General features: G+C 39.0%; 1 pseudogene; it reads left to right on the top strand.

Annotated features, from left to right (window-relative positions):
• Positions 1–8,315: 8,315 nt before the first annotated feature.
• On the top strand, positions 8,316–9,165 carry LOC103230859 (large ribosomal subunit protein uL30-like 1 pseudogene; annotated as a pseudogene).
• The last annotated feature ends 6,445 nt before the right edge of the window (positions 9,166–15,610 follow it).

Genomic DNA, 15,610 nt, shown 5'->3' with positions numbered 1-15,610 from the left:
TCCCTCAGGGCACAGTTCTTCATGGCTTCCCTTGGCTAGGGGAGGGAGTTCCCTGACCCCTTGCACTTCCCGGGTGAGGTGACACCCCACCCTGCTTCTGCTTGCCCTCCATGGGCTGCAACCACTACCTAACCAGTCCCAGTGAGATGAGCCAGGTTCCTCAGTTGGAAATGCAGAAATCACTAACCTTCTGCGTTGGTCTCACTAGAAGCTGCAGACTGGAGCTGTTCCTATTTGGCCATCTTGCCCTCTGTCTCCACCACATTTTATTTATCCACTCATTGATTGACATTTGGGCTGGTTCCATGCTTTTGCAATTGCAAATTGTGCTGTTATAAACATGTGTGTGCAAGTATCTTTTTGTATAATGACTTCTTTTCCTCTGGGTAGATATCTAGTAGTGGGATTGCTGAATCAAATAGTAGATCTACTTTTAGTTTTTTAAAGAATCTCAACACTGTTTTCCACAGTGGTTGTACTAGTTTACATTCCCAACAACAGTGTAAAACTTTTTCCTTTTCACTGCATCCATGCCAACATCTATTATGTTTTGATTTTGTTTTATTATGGCCATTCTTGCAGAAGTGAGATGATATCACATTGTGATTCTAATTTGCATTTCCCTGATAACTAGTGATGTTGAGTATTTTTCCATATGTTTCTTGGCTATTTGTTTATCTTCTACTGAGAACTATCTATTCATGTCCATAGCCCACTTTTTGATGGGATTCTCTGGGGTTTTTTCCTTGCTGATTTGTTTGAGTTCTTTGTAGATTCTGGATATTAGTCCTTTGTCAGTTGTATGGATTGTGAAGATTTTCTCCCACTCTGTGGGTTGTCTGTTAACTGTGCTGATTATTTCTTTTGCTGTGCAGAGCTTTTTAGTTTAATTAAGTCACATCTATTTATCTTTGTTTTTGTTGCATTTGCTTTCAGGTTCTTAGGTCATGAAGTCTTTGCCTAAGCCAGAGTCTAGAAGGGTTTTTCAGATGTTATCTTCTAGAATCTTTATGGTTTCAGGTCTTAGATTTAAGTCTTTGATCTACTTGAGTTTTTTTTTGTATAAGGGGGAGATGAGGATCCAGTTTCATTCTTCTACATTTTGCTTGCCAATTATCCCAGCACCATTTGTTGAACAGGGTGTCCTTTTCCCAATTTATGTTTTATTTGCTTTGTCAAAGATCAGTTGGCTGTGAGAATTTGGCTTTATTTCTGGGTTTTCTATTCTGTTCCATTGGTCTATGCACCTATTTTTATACCAGTACCATTTTGTTTTGGTAACTATGGCCTAATAATATAGTTTGAAGTTGGGTAATGTGATGCCTCCAGATTTGTTCTTTTTGTTTAGTCTTGCTTTGGCTATGCAGGCTCTTTTTTGGTTCCACATGAATTTTAGAACTGTTTTTTCTTGTTCTGTGAAGAACGATGGTATTTTGATGGGAATTGCATTGAATTCATAGATTGCTTTTGACAGTATGATCATTTTCACAATATTGATTCTACCCATCCATGAACATAGGATGTGTTTCCATTTGTTTGTGTCATTTATGATTTCTTTCAGCAGTGTTTTGTAGTTTTTTTCCTTTTACAGGTCTTTCACATCCTTGGTTAGATATACTAAGAATTTTATTTTATTTTTTTTGCAGCTATTGTGAAAGGGGTTAAGTTCTTGATTTGATTCTCAGCCTGGTCACTGTTGGTGTGTAGCAGAGCTACTGATTTGTGTACATTAATTTTGTATCTTGAAACTTTGCTGAATTCATTTACCAGTTCTAGGAGCTTTTTGGATGAGTCTTTAGGGTTTTGTAGATATATGATCATATTGTCAGCAAACTGTGACAGTTTGACTTCCTCTTTACCAATTTGGATGCTCTTTATTTCTTTCTTTTGTCTGATTGCCCTGGCTAGGACTTCCAGTACTATGTTGAATAGAAGTGGTGAAAGTGGGCATCCTTGTCTTGTTCCAGTTCCCAGGGGAAATGCTTTCAACTTTTCCCCATTCAGTATAATGTTGGCTGTGGGTTTGTTGTAAATGGCTTTTATTACCTTAAGGTATGTCCCTTCTATGCCGATTTTCCCGAGTTTTAATCATAATGGATGCTGAATTTTGTCAAATACTTTTTCTGCATCTATTGAGATGATCATGTGATTTTTGTTTTCCATCCTGTTTATGTGTTGTATCACATTTATTAACTTAAACCATTTATTGATATTAAACCATCCTTGCATCTCTGGTATGAAACCTACTTGATCATGGTAGATTATCTTTTTGATATGCTATTGAATTAGGTTCACTTGCATTTTCCTTAGGATTTTTGCATTTATGTTCGTTGGGAATATTGGTCTGTAGTTTTTTTTTTTTTTTTATGTCTTTCCCTGCTTTTGGTATTAGGGTGATACTGGCTTTATAGAATGATTTAGGGAGGATTCCCTCTTTCTCTGTCTTTCGGAATAGTGTCAAGAGTATTGGTAACAATTCCTCTTTGAATGTGTGATAGAATTCAGCTGTGAGTCTGTCTGGTCCTGGACTTTTTTTTATTGGCAGTGTTTAAATTATCATTTCAATCTTGCTGCGTCTTATTGGTCTGTTTAGAGATTCTATATCTTCCTGGTTTAATCTAAGAGGGTTGTCTATTTCCAGGAATTTATCCATCTCCTCTAGGTTTTTTAGTTTATGCACATGGAAGTATTCATAGTAACCTTGAATAATCTTTTGTATTCCTGTGGTATCAGTTGTGGTATCTCTCATTTTGTTTCTAATTGAGCTTATTTGGATCTTCTCTCTTCTTTTCTTAGTTAATCTTGCTAAAGGTCTATCAATTTTATTTATCTTTACAAAGAACCAGCTTTTTGTTTCATTATCTTTTGTATTTTTGTTGTTGTTGTTGCTGTTTCCATTTCATTTAGTTCTGCTCTGATCTTTGTTCTTTTTTTCTGCTGAGTTTGTGTTTGGATTGTTCTTGTTTCTCCAGTTCCATGAGGTGTGACCTTAGATTGTCTATTTATGTTCTTTCAGACTTCTTGATGTGGACATTTAGTACTATGAACTTTCCTCTTAGCATCACTTTTGCTGTATCCCAGATGTTTTGATAGGTTGTGTCACTATTATCATCCAATTCAAATAATTTTTAAAATTTCCATCTTGATTTCATTTTTGACCCAATAATCATTCAGGAGCAGGTTATTTAATTTCTATGTATTTAAATGGTTTTGAGGGTTCTTTCTAGAGTTGATTTCATTTTATTCCACTATGGTCTGAGAGAGTACTTGATGTAAGTTCAATTGTCTTAAATGTACTGAGACTTGTTTTGTGGCCGATCATATTGTCTATCTTGGAAAATGTTCCATATGCTGATGAATAGAATGTATATTCTGCAGTTATTGTATAGAATGTTCTGTAAATATCTGTTAAGTAATTTGTTGTAGGGTATAGTTTAAGTTCATTATTTCTCTGTTGACTTTCTGTCTTGATGACCTGTCTAGAACTGTTAGGTCTAGTAGTACTTATTTTATAAATGCTGAAGCTCCAGTGTTAGGTGCATATATATTTAGGATTGTGATATTTTCCTGTTGGACTAGTCCTTTTATCATTATGTAATGTCCCTTTTTGTCTTTTAAATGCTGTTGTTTTGTTCTGTCTGATATAAGAATAGCTACTCCCACTTGCTTTTGGTATCCATTTGCATGGAATATATTTTTCCACCCCTTTACCTTAACTTTATGTGAGTCCTTATGTGTTAGGTGAGTCTCCTGACGACAGCAGAAACTTGATTGGTGAACTCTTATCCATTCTGCTATTCTGTATCTTTTAAGTGGAACATTTAGGCCACTTACATTCAATGTCAGTATCGAGATGGGAGGTACTATTCTATTCATCGTACGATTTGTTGCCTGAATACTTTGTGCCTCTTTCATTGTGTTATTGTTATGTTGATCCTGTGAAATTTATGCCTAAGGAAGTTCTATTTTGGTGTATTTTGAGGATTTGTTTCAAGATTTAGAGCTCTTTTGAGCAGTTCTTATAGTGCTGGCTTGGTAATGGTGAATTCTCTCAGCATTTGTTTGTCTGGAAAAGACTGTATCTTTCCTTCATTTATGAAGCTTAGTTTCGCTGGATACAAAATTCCTGGCTGATAATTATTTTGTTTAAGGAGGCTAAAAATAGGATACAATCCCTACTACCTTGTAAGGTTTCTCCTGAGAAATCTGCTGTTAATCTGATAGGTTTTCTTTTATAGTTTATGTGATACTTTTGCCTCACAGCTCTTAAGATTCTTTCCTTTGTCTTGCCTTGAAATAACCTGATGACTACGTGCCTGCATGATGATCTTTTTGTGATGTTGAGGTCTGTTCTTTCTATACTCAGTTTTTTTGAGGGTTTTTATCATGAAGGAATGTTGAATTTTATCAAATAGTTTTTCAGCATCAATTGAAATGATCATATGGTTTTTATCCTTCATTCTGTTGATATAATGTAGCACATTGATTAATTTGCTCATGTTGAGCCATCCTTGCATCCCAGGGATAAACCCCAGTTAATCATGATGAATGATGTTTCCAATGTGTTGCTGAATTCAGTTTACTAGTATTTTGTTGAGAATTTTTGCATCACTATTCATCAGAGATGAATATTGTAGTATAGTATATGTAATATAGAATATTGTAGCCTGTAGTTTTATTTTCTTCATGTGTCTTTGGTTTTGGTATTGGGGTGTTACCATCCTTGTAGAATGAGTTTGGAAGAATTTTCTCCTCCTCTATTTTTCAAAACAGTTTGAGTAAAATTGGAATTAGTTTCTCTTTAAATATTTGGTAGAATTCAGCAGTGAAGCCATCAGGTCCTGGACTTTTCTTTACTGGGAAACTTATTACAGCTTTGATTGTGTTACTTGTTATTGGTTTGTTCAGGTTTTGCACTTCTTCCTGGTTCCATCTTGGTAGGCTGTATTGTCTAGAAATTTGTTCATTTCTTATAGCTTTTCCAATGTATTGGCGTATTGTTGTGCATAGTAGCCACTAATTATCCTTTGAATTTCTGCAGTGTCAGTCATAATGGCCCCTTTTTCATTTCTAGTTGTATTTATTTGGATGTTCTCTCCTTTTTTCTCAGTCACACTAAAGGTTAGTCAATTTTGTTTAACTTTTAAAAAACCCTTCTGTTTCATTGATCTTTTGTATTGTTTTCTTCATTTCAATTTCATTGATTTCTGATCTGATATTTATCATTTCTTTTCTTCTACTACTTTTGGATTTGTTTTGCTCTTGCTTTTCTAGTTCTTTAAGATGCATTGTTAGATTGTTTATTTGAAGTTTTTTCTCTTTTTTGATGTGGGCACTTACAGCTATAAATTTCCCTCTTAATACTACTTTTGCTGTATCTCACAGGTTTTGATATGTTTTGTTTCCATTATCATTTGTTTCAAGAAATTTTTCAATTTCTTTCTTCATTTCTTCATTAACCCACTGGTCATTCAAGAGCATATTGTTTAATTTCCATGTATTTGTATAGCTTCCAAAATTCCTCATTATTAATTTCTAGTTTTATTCTATTGTGGTCAGAGAAGATGCTTGATATTATTTCAAATTTTTTGAATGTTTTAAGATTTGTTTTGTATCCTAACATATGATCTATACTTGAGACTGATCCATGTGCTAAGAAAAAAAAATATGTATTCTGCAGCCGTTGGATGAATTGTTCTATAAGTATATATTAGATCAATTTGTTCTATAGTGCAGATTATGTCCAATGTTTCTTTATTTTCTGTCTGGAAGATGTGTCCAATGCTGAAAGTAGGGTTTTGAAGTTTCCAGTGATTATCATAGTGGAGCCTTTCTCTGTCTTTAGCTCTAATAATATTTGCTTAATATATCTGGTTGCTCCATATCCTCTGGCTGAATTAATTTGTTTATCATTATATAGTGACCTTCTTTATCTCTTCTTATAGTTTTTGTCTTGAAATCTCTTCTGTCTGATATAAGTATAGCTGTTTCTACTCTTTTTTGGTTTCCATTGACATGGAATATCTTTTTCCATCACTTTTTTTTTCAGTCTAATATGTCTTTTTAGGTGAAGTGTGTTTCCTGTTGGCTCAGATCAATGGGTCTTGTTTTTACATCCATTCAGCCACTCTATGTCTTCTGATTGGAGCGTTTAGTCCATTTACATTAAATATTTTTATTGAGAAGTAAGGACTTAGTCCTGCCATTTTAAAATTTATTTTCTGGTTGTATTGTGGTATTCTCTTCCTCTTTTCTTTCTTTCCTATCTTCCTTTATTGAAGGTAATTTTATCTGGTGATAGAATTTAGTTTCTTGCTTCTTATTTTTTTGTGTCTCTGTTGTATGTTTTTTGGTTTAAGGTTACCATGAGGCTTACAAATACTATATATATATATATATTTTTTGACAGAGTCTCACTGTCACCCAGGCTGGAGTGCAGTGGTGCAATCTTGGTTCACCACAACCTCCACCTTCCAGGTTCAAGCAATTCTTCTGCCTCAGCCTCCCAAGTAGGCATGTGCCACCATGCCTGGCTAATTTTTTGTATTTTTAGGAGAGATGGGGTTTCACCATATTAGCCAGGATGGTCTCAATCTCCTGACCTCATGATCTGCCTGCCTCAGCCTCCCAAAGTGCTAGGATTACAGGCATGAGCCACCGCACCCAGCCACAAATACTATTTTATAACCCATTATGTAATCTGGTAACAACTTAACACTGTTTGCATAAACAAACAAGCAAAAAGAAAACTACAATAATAAAAGTCTATGCCTTAACTTTGTCCCCCTCCTTTTTAACTTTCTGTTGTTTCTATTTATATATTATCGTACTGTCTTTTGTCTACAAAACTTGTAACTATTTTTGAATGATTCATCATTTAGTCTTTCTACTTAGAATAAGAGTAGTTTAGACATCACAGTTGGTGTTTTGATATTCTGTGTTTTTCTGTGTACTTACTATTACCAGTGACTTTGGTACCCTGAGGCCATTACTTTTTGCTCATTACCATCTCTTTTTCTCCAAGCGAAGTGCGCCCTTTAGCATTTCTTGTAGGACAGGTCTGGTGAAATCCCTCAGCTTTTGTTTGTCTGGGAATGTCATTATTTCTTCTTCATGTTTGAAGGATATTTTCACCAGATATACTATTCTAGGGTAAAAGGCTTTTTTTTTTTTTTTTTCCTTCAGCACTTTAAATATGTCATGCAACTCTCTCCTGATCTGTAAAGTTTCCACTGAAAAGTCTGTTGCAGACACCAAGTAGACTTCCAAGTAGAACATTTTGGAGCTTCACTGTATGTTATTTGTTTCTTTCTCTTGCTGTTTTTAGGATCCTTTCTTTATCCTTGACCTTTGGAAATTTGATTATTAAATGCATTGAGGTAGTCTTCTTTAGGTTAAATCTGCTTAGTGTTCTATAACCTTCTTGTTCTTGAATTTTGATATCTTTTTTCTAAATTTGGGAAGTTTCTTGTTATTTTCCCTTTGAATGAACTTTCCATCCTTACTTCTTTCTCTACCTCCGCTTTAAGGCCAGTGAGTCTTTGATTTGCCCTTTTTAGCTATTTTTCTAGATCGTATAGGCATGTTTCTTTTTCCAAAATTCCTTTTTCTTTTGTCTCCTCTTACTGTGTATTTTCAAATAGACTGTCTTCAAGCTCACTAATTCTGTCTTCTGCTTGATCCATTCTGCTATTAAAGAGCTCTGATGCATTCTGCAGTATACCAACTGCATTTTTCAGCTATAGAATTCCTGCTTGATTCGTTTTAATTATTTGAATTTCTTTGTTAAATTTACTTGATAGAATTCTGAATTTCTTGTCTGTGTTATCTGATATTAACACAACTACTTTGAATTCTCTGTCTGAAAGGTCACATATCTCTGTTTCTCCAGGATTGGTTCCTGGTGGCTTATTTAGTTCATTTGGTGAGGTTATGTTTTCCTGAATGATGTTGATGTTAGTAGATATTCTTTGGTGTCTAGGCATTAAAGAATTAGGTATTTGGCCGGGCGCGGTGGCTCAAGCCTGTAATCCCAGCACTTTGGGAGGCCGAGACGGGCGGATCACAAGGTCAGGAGATCGAGACCATCTTGGCTAACACGGTGAAACCCCATCTCTACTAAAATAAAAGTACAAAAAACTAGCCGGGCGAGGTGGCGGGCGCCTGTAGTCTCAGCTACTCGGGAGGCTGAGGCAGGAGAATGGCGCGAACCCAGGAGGCGGAGCTTGCAGTGAGCTGAGATCCGGCCACTGCACTCCAGCCTGGGTGACAGAGCGAGACTCCGTCTCAAAAAAAAAAAAAAAAAAAAAGGCACCACTAGAAAGATGGCAGAGCAAGAGCAAAGAAAAATCCCTTTGGTTCCAGAAAATCTGCTGAAAAAGAGGAAGGCTTATCAAGCCCTCAAAGCCACCCAGGCAAAGCAGGCACTTTTGGCAAAGAAGGAGCAGAGGAAAGGAAAAGGGCTCAGGTTTAAGCGACTGGAATCATTCCTACATGATTCCTGGCGGCAGAAACGTGACAAAGTGCGTCTCAGAAGACTAGAAGTGAAAACTCATGCCTTGGAATTGCCAGACAAACATTCCTTGGCCTTTGTTGTACGCATCGAAAGGATTGATGGCATGAGTTTATTGGTGCAGAGAACCATTGCAAGACTTCGCCTAAAGAAAATTTTTAGTGGTGTCTTTGTAAAAGTCACCCCCCCAGAACCTAAAAATGCTGCGTATAGTGGAACCTTATGTGACCTGGGGATTTCCAAATCTGAAGTCTGTCCGAGAACTCATTTTGAAACGTGGACAAGCCAAGGTCAAGAATAAGACCATCCCTCTGACAGACATCACAGTGATTGAGGAGCACCTGGGGAAGTTTGGCGTCACTTGCTTGGAAGACCTCATTCATGAAATTGCCTTCCCAGGGAAGCATTTCCAGGAGATCTCATGGTTCTTGCGCCCTTTCCACCTCTCAGTGGCCTGACATGCTACCAAAAATAGAGTGGGCTTCCTCAAGGAGATGGGCACACCTGGCTATCGGGGTGAATGCATCAGCTCATCCGCCAGCTGAACTAGACCCAGGTGTCAAACTGCGGTAAATTTTTATCAATGAAGTGGAAGCATGTGTTTAATTGTTTTGGGAATTTTTATCAAGTATCTTCAGAGAAGATTATTTCCTGCTTTATCTTCAAAAACTGGAAAGGAAGGATCAAAGAAAAGACAGTAGCTGGCCAGGCATGATGGCTCACGCCTGTAATCCCAACACTTTGGGAGGCTGAGGCGGGCAGATCACCTGAGGTTGGGGGTTCGAGACCAGCCCGACCAACATGGAGAAATGCCGTCTCTAGTAAAAATACAAAAATTAGCCGGGCATGGTGGCATATGCCTGTAATCCCAGCTACTCGGGAGGCTGAGGCAGGAGACTTGCCAGGCGGAGGTTGCGGTGAGCAGAGATCATGCCCTTGCACTCTAGCCTGGGCAACAAGCGAAACTCTGTCTCAAAGAAAAGAAAAGACAGTAGCTTATGTTCATGGCAAGCATCTCTCATCACACTCCAGTGCCAAAGAAAAATTCCAGTGTTTTCTACATTGGGTACTGCATTGTCTGAAATCAGCACATTCCGTGGAGGAAGGAGTCCTGCTTTGTTGCATCTATCTTAGGGTTTAATGTTGGTAAATGAGTCACTCTAGCATTTGTGCAAGGCTCCCTAAGACTCCTGCAGCAGTTGACCAAGCCCAAGGACATAATTGAATCTGGAGAGTCCTAGGGCCTTGTTTGAAAAAGACTTGAAATACACATAGGAAGAAAGGCATACAAATAAATGTTCACTTGTCTCTGCAAAAAAAAAAAAAAAAAAAAAGAATTAGGTATTTATTGTAGACTTCACTGTCTGAGCTTGTTTGTACCCATCCTTCTTGGGAAAGCTTTCCAGATATTTGAAAGTACTTAGGTGTTATAATCTAAGCTGTATCTGGTTTAGGGAATACCCCAAGACCAGTAACACTGTGGTTCTTGCAGACTGGTGGTGGTCTTGGACAAGGTCTGGAAGAATTTTCTGTATTGCCAGGTAGAGACTCTTGTTCTCTTTTCTTACTTTCTCCCAAACAAATAGAATCTCTCTCTCTCTCCTTCTCTCTCTCTCTCTCTTTCTCTTTCTCTTTTTCTTCTGAGCCACCTAAAGCTGGGGGTGGAGTGACACAAGCATCCCTGTGGCCACTTCCACTATGACTGTACTGGGTCAGACCTGAAACCAGAACAGCACTGAGTCTCACCCAAGTCCTGCTGTAGCCACTCCCTTGGTACCGCTTATGTTCACTCAGGATCCTGGGGCTCTATAATCAGCAGGTCACAAAGCCAGTCAGGCCTGTGTTCTTCTTGCCTTCAGAATGACGAGTTTCCCGAGGCCCTGGTGGGTCCAGAAGTACCATCCAAGAGTTACATACTAAAGTCAAAAACATTAGAAGTCTACTTGGTGTTCCGTTTTACTGTGACTTGGCTGGCACTCAAACCACAAGACACAGTCATTCCCAGTCTTTCCTCCCCTTTCCAAAAGCAGAGGAGCCTTACCCTGTAGCCACCACCACCATAGGCCATGGGGAGTATGGTAAGACTACTAAGGATGTTCTCTTAATGTCCCAGAGCTCTTAAGTCAACTTGTAGAGAATGCTGCCTGGCCTGGGACTCACTCTTCAAGTCTGGGCTCCTCTCTGGCCCAGAGCAGGTCCAGAAATGCCATCCACAAGTCAAGTCCTGGAATCAGGGACTCCAAGAGCCTGCTCGGTGTTCTACCCTCTCACAGCTGTGCTGGTTCCTGAATCCAGCAAGTCTCAGAGGCTCACCCAAGGCCCTTGATGTAGTATTTGGGTATTGCTGCTGGTTATTCAGGGCCCAAGGGCTCTTTAGTTAGTAGATGATGAATTCTCCCAGGACTAAGTCCTTCCCTTCAAGGCAGCGAATTCCCTTCTAGGCCCTGAGTGTGTCTAGAAATGTTGTCTGGGAGCTAGGGCCTGAAACAGGGGCCTCCCAACTCTGACTGGTGCCCTATCCTGCTGTGGCTGAGCTGGTATTCAAGAAGAAAGACAAAGCCCCTCCACTCTTTCCTCTCCCCTCCACGAGCAAAAGGAAGGGGTCTCTTTTGGAGCTGGAAGCTGTGCAACTTGGGGTTAGGAGAGGGGTGAGGCCAGCATTCCCTTAGCCACCCCAGTTTGTGTCTCAGTATGTTGAGTTCTCCCCAGTCAACTCTCTCTGGGCCCAGTTTAGCACTAGGACTCACCCAAGAGTTGCAGTTCTTATGGCCTAGACTGCCTTTCAAGTTTACTTAGCACCTCAGAGCACTGTAGCCATCAGTGGGGAGGTCTACAGGCACTCAAGCTTCTGGCCTCTAGGATCATTGATTCCTCAACCACTGGCTAGGGTTGGTTCAAATGCTCCCTCCATGGGCAAGCGTCAGCTGAGTTAGTTCAATTTTCCTTTCTGCTCAAACAGGACAGCACTGAGTTCAATGCCTCACAGTTTCTCTGCTCTCCCTCCCCCAGCATCCAAAGACACTCTCAGCACCACATAGCTGCTGCGGGGGGTTGGTGAGGCCTGGCATCAGAGATTCCGGACTGTTTTTCCTCAGTGCCTCTTTCAGCAATACAAACTTAACACCAGCTACGATGAAGACTCGTCTGATTTTTGCTTGTTATGAAGGTTTGTCTTTTTTTTCTTTCTGTGTAAATAGTTGTTAAATTGGTGTCCTTATGGTGGGGACAATCAGTGGAGCCATTTATTCTTCTATCTTGCCAAACCCTGATATCTTAATGCATCCATTGTATGTAACAAGAAAGGAGATTTGTCACATAATGACGATAATTGCTATTAAGAGTGAGCACTGAGCACATACCTGTGCCAGGCTCTGTTCTAAGTGCTGCACATGTATAAGTTTTCCCTTAATTGTCACCACTATGATATGAAGCAGGTACTATTATTATCTCCATTTATAGATAAGAAAATTAAAGCACTGAGTGGTTAACTAACTTACCCAAGGTCACACAGTCAGAGAAAGGCAGAGCTGGGGGATTGATGATTGACTGATGGATTGATTTAGGAACACCTACTTTTTTCAACTTAGTGGTTCAATCTGCTGACCTTGAAACCATGGGTTCAAATGCCAGCTCTATTCCTTACTATCAGATCATTTTAAACCGAGTTTCTCATAGTTAAAATAAATAAATTATAGCATCTAACCTCATAGGTATGTAGGAGTATTATATGAGTTAACTCATGTAATAGTGTAAAACCTAGAATACTGGCTGGTACCACGTAAGCAATATTATTAATGCTATTATTATTTCTTCATGTATAACTTAGGCAGAATGATTTGACAGCTTGTGTTCTAACTACTACCCTGTATTATCTTCCTTCTAGATTCCATATCCTCAGTTCCATAGCTGAATGGTTGACACACTTGAAGCAATCGGTAACAGTTGGTGAATAAATGAATGAATGAACAGATACATGAACTGCTGAATGAATTAGTAGAAGATAGAGAGAGGACAATTAAGTCTTATCCTACGTGTGGAGTTTGGAAGGGAAAACAAACATTTCTTAGGAAATGCCAATAATTACCTATGTTTACTATTGTTAACAAATCAGGAAATGTGCCTTCCTTCCAAGAAAAATGACGAGCTTATCTACACTACAGGAAATAACAGGCCTTTGGACCTCCTAAGCACCCCCAAGCATGGGATCCCTCTCACACTTTCTGTTTGCTCCTTCATTTGCACCTAAACCCAGCCCAGACTGTGCTGTGAATTTCATGGCCGTAGCTTATGCCAGTAAAAAGCCTTTCATACTCTGCTAATGTGGCATTTGTTTGGTAATATGCGGGAAAGAGCATTAAAAATAAATCCAGAAATGGCATCTTATAAATTTGGATTTTCTGTTCTCATAATTTATAGGAGTTCATGTTAGAGAGCACTGTCTTATGCATAAATACAATTTCTTTGTGAGCTGATGATGGAATTTATATCAAAGGGGGTCGAACATATACTTCATGAACTCAGCATCCACTATTATAAGCTATTTCATGTATAACTGGAGATGAATGATCCCTCCCCCTGTTTGTCTTAACTTAAAATTCAGTTGGTTTGCTTGAATTCATTTCCAAGGCATGGGAGTGGGGGAAGGGAACTCAAGATTTATACACCTTTAATCTAATCAATTCCAAACATATCTTTAGACAAATAATTTTAAAATCTATGCATCACAAAACGCCTCTATTAATTTCAGAATACATAGTTTGGTGAATTTTTATGTGATTGTGGGTTTGTGTGTTTAAGGAGATTTAAAAAAAATCATCCTTTCTTTCCTTTCCCCTCAGAAAGAAATTTTAACAGAATGTTTTGAAATAAAATCCCACAAGGAAACAATCCCCCCAGACAATTAAACCGGGAGAAGTTCCCCTCAGGGCAGACCAAAACAAAATTCGTAAAAATAATTGCTGTGCTGGGTTTCTGCTGTATTTTGGCTGGGCATAAGCAGAACAGCGGGGGCCTGTGCACATACTCACAGAAAACACACACACACAAACACACAGAGTAAGTGTGTCCCTCCATGGAGCAGGCTTATGACACTGTTGTGTGTAACTACCTGGCCAGACTCGGGTCTTTCTGGCAAGACGCAGTGATTTGGAGGCTGTAGCCAATATAAAATAACAATCAGGTCATTTACAAGGTTCTGCCAAATATTAACCTTGTATCCAATTCTCCCCTAACATTGCAGAGTCTCTAATGTGAACCAGGCCAGCCCCCCAATCATTTTACCATATTCTGGAATGGGGGTGGAGGCAGTAGGCAAGTTGGGGAACTCAGTACACACTTGTTAGAAATAAAATATTTTAAGGGGGTGTGTTTATACCAAGATAATGATGTGGTGTGGTTTGTTGGCTTTTTTTTTTTTTTTTTTTTTTTTTAAGTGCCAGAAAGATTGTTTAATTGCCCTCTCCTTCCTTAGGGGAAACTCAAAGGTTAATCCATCCAAGAAAGTGGGGTTTGCATTTGCCCTGAAGATAACAGAATTATTTGAGCTGTGGTTGAGGGTGTAGGAAACTGTGGTTTAAGGCCAGGTGGCTGAGAGTGTTTTGGCAGGGAGGACTGAAGTTATGGTTTTGTGTCTGTGTTAGGGAATTGCTTTGGACAGAATCATGCGGTACCGGGTTTAATGCCACACTCAGGAGCATGCTCAGACAGCTAATATTGTATTAATATTTATTGTTAACATAGCTTCATAGTTATTTTTAGCACTTCAAAAGAGATCACTGATTTGGACCATCGCCTCTACTTCTCCACTTCTCGTTTTTTAAGCAACCACACTGGAGCCCCCGCTGTGTGCCAGACACTACGTCCTATTTAATCTACACAAGAGGTCGATACAGTCAATATCTCCATTTTAGAGGTAAGGAAAAGGAGGTTTCTTGGACCAGGAAATACCTCTCCCAGGTCAAGTGGCTACAGAATATAAAGCTAAAGGCAAGCCCCCTGACTTGGTCCACGCTCCATTCTTCCCTCTTAAGAGAGAGTCGCCCTCCATGCCTGAATCCATTCTGCAGACATTTCTAGTCTTTGCTTTCAAAGACCAGTGAGGCCAATGGTACTGCACTAGTCTGAGCCATGTCATAGAGAACTTCTAACCTTCTCAAGCCAGCCATGATCACCAAGATTCAATGGATAAAATAATTCCTAAGTAAGCCCATCTGTCTGAAGTGTAGATTGTGTTCATTCTCTGTCCCTGCTGTATAAATTCTAGCCAAGTTTTCCTTCCCTCTCTAAAGGCCAATCATACCTTCTGACTGAAGACCTTGGGGAACTTAAATGCAATTTCTATGCTGAAATTCAGCCAGGTGAAGGTTTCAACAATAACAACAACAAAACTGGTCCCTCTGGGTCTTCTCTCAAAATTGTTGGTATCACTACTTCTTTGGAAGCGGAGGTGACATTTCTTGACAGCCAAGACACTATATCTTACAGCTAGTTAGTCTTCTTTGAATGTATTTCTTTTTTTTAATGGAGTGGAGCCTACGGAGGGGGCGGGGCTCAAATTCTTTCCTGAATGGAGTGTTAGAATAAACAGCTCTGCACGAATGTTGGGATAATGTTTTAAAGTGAGTACCAGCCAATGCAGTCAGGAGAAGCAGTTTTAACAGCAGGGCTGTTATTTTAACAATAGGTTACCAGATCCATTGGGCAATCTGACTAAAAGCCCATATTTATTTCCCTAATTTTATAAACATTTAATAGGTCCTTATTAAACACATCAGCCAGCATGATTTAATAACACAATCAGTCTAGAAGTTTAAGAAAATTGAAAACAGGATTTGAATGTAATGCAGCCACAATTACTGGAGATTATAGGGAATCATTCCCATATGTCTCCAGTGGAGAGCTGCTAATCTCTGTTTGCGTGGAGGTGATTTCCTTTGGAACCCTGCCCAGCCTTCAACAGCACTAGGGCTGAACAAATTAGATTTGAAAGTCCCCAATTTTATGACTAAGGTAATACACTCTGTGTATTTAGAGAAACACTGAGTTCCTATTTTCACTGGCTCTCAAACGCTGGACAGAGACCTTGATTTCATTTAGTTT

This window comes from Chlorocebus sabaeus, chromosome 23 (assembly GCF_047675955.1).
Source record: "Chlorocebus sabaeus isolate Y175 chromosome 23, mChlSab1.0.hap1, whole genome shotgun sequence".
Lineage (NCBI taxonomy): Eukaryota > Metazoa > Chordata > Mammalia > Primates > Cercopithecidae > Chlorocebus > Chlorocebus sabaeus.
Note: the sequence above shows the minus strand (reverse complement) of the source record. Positions and strands in the feature narration are given on the sequence as shown.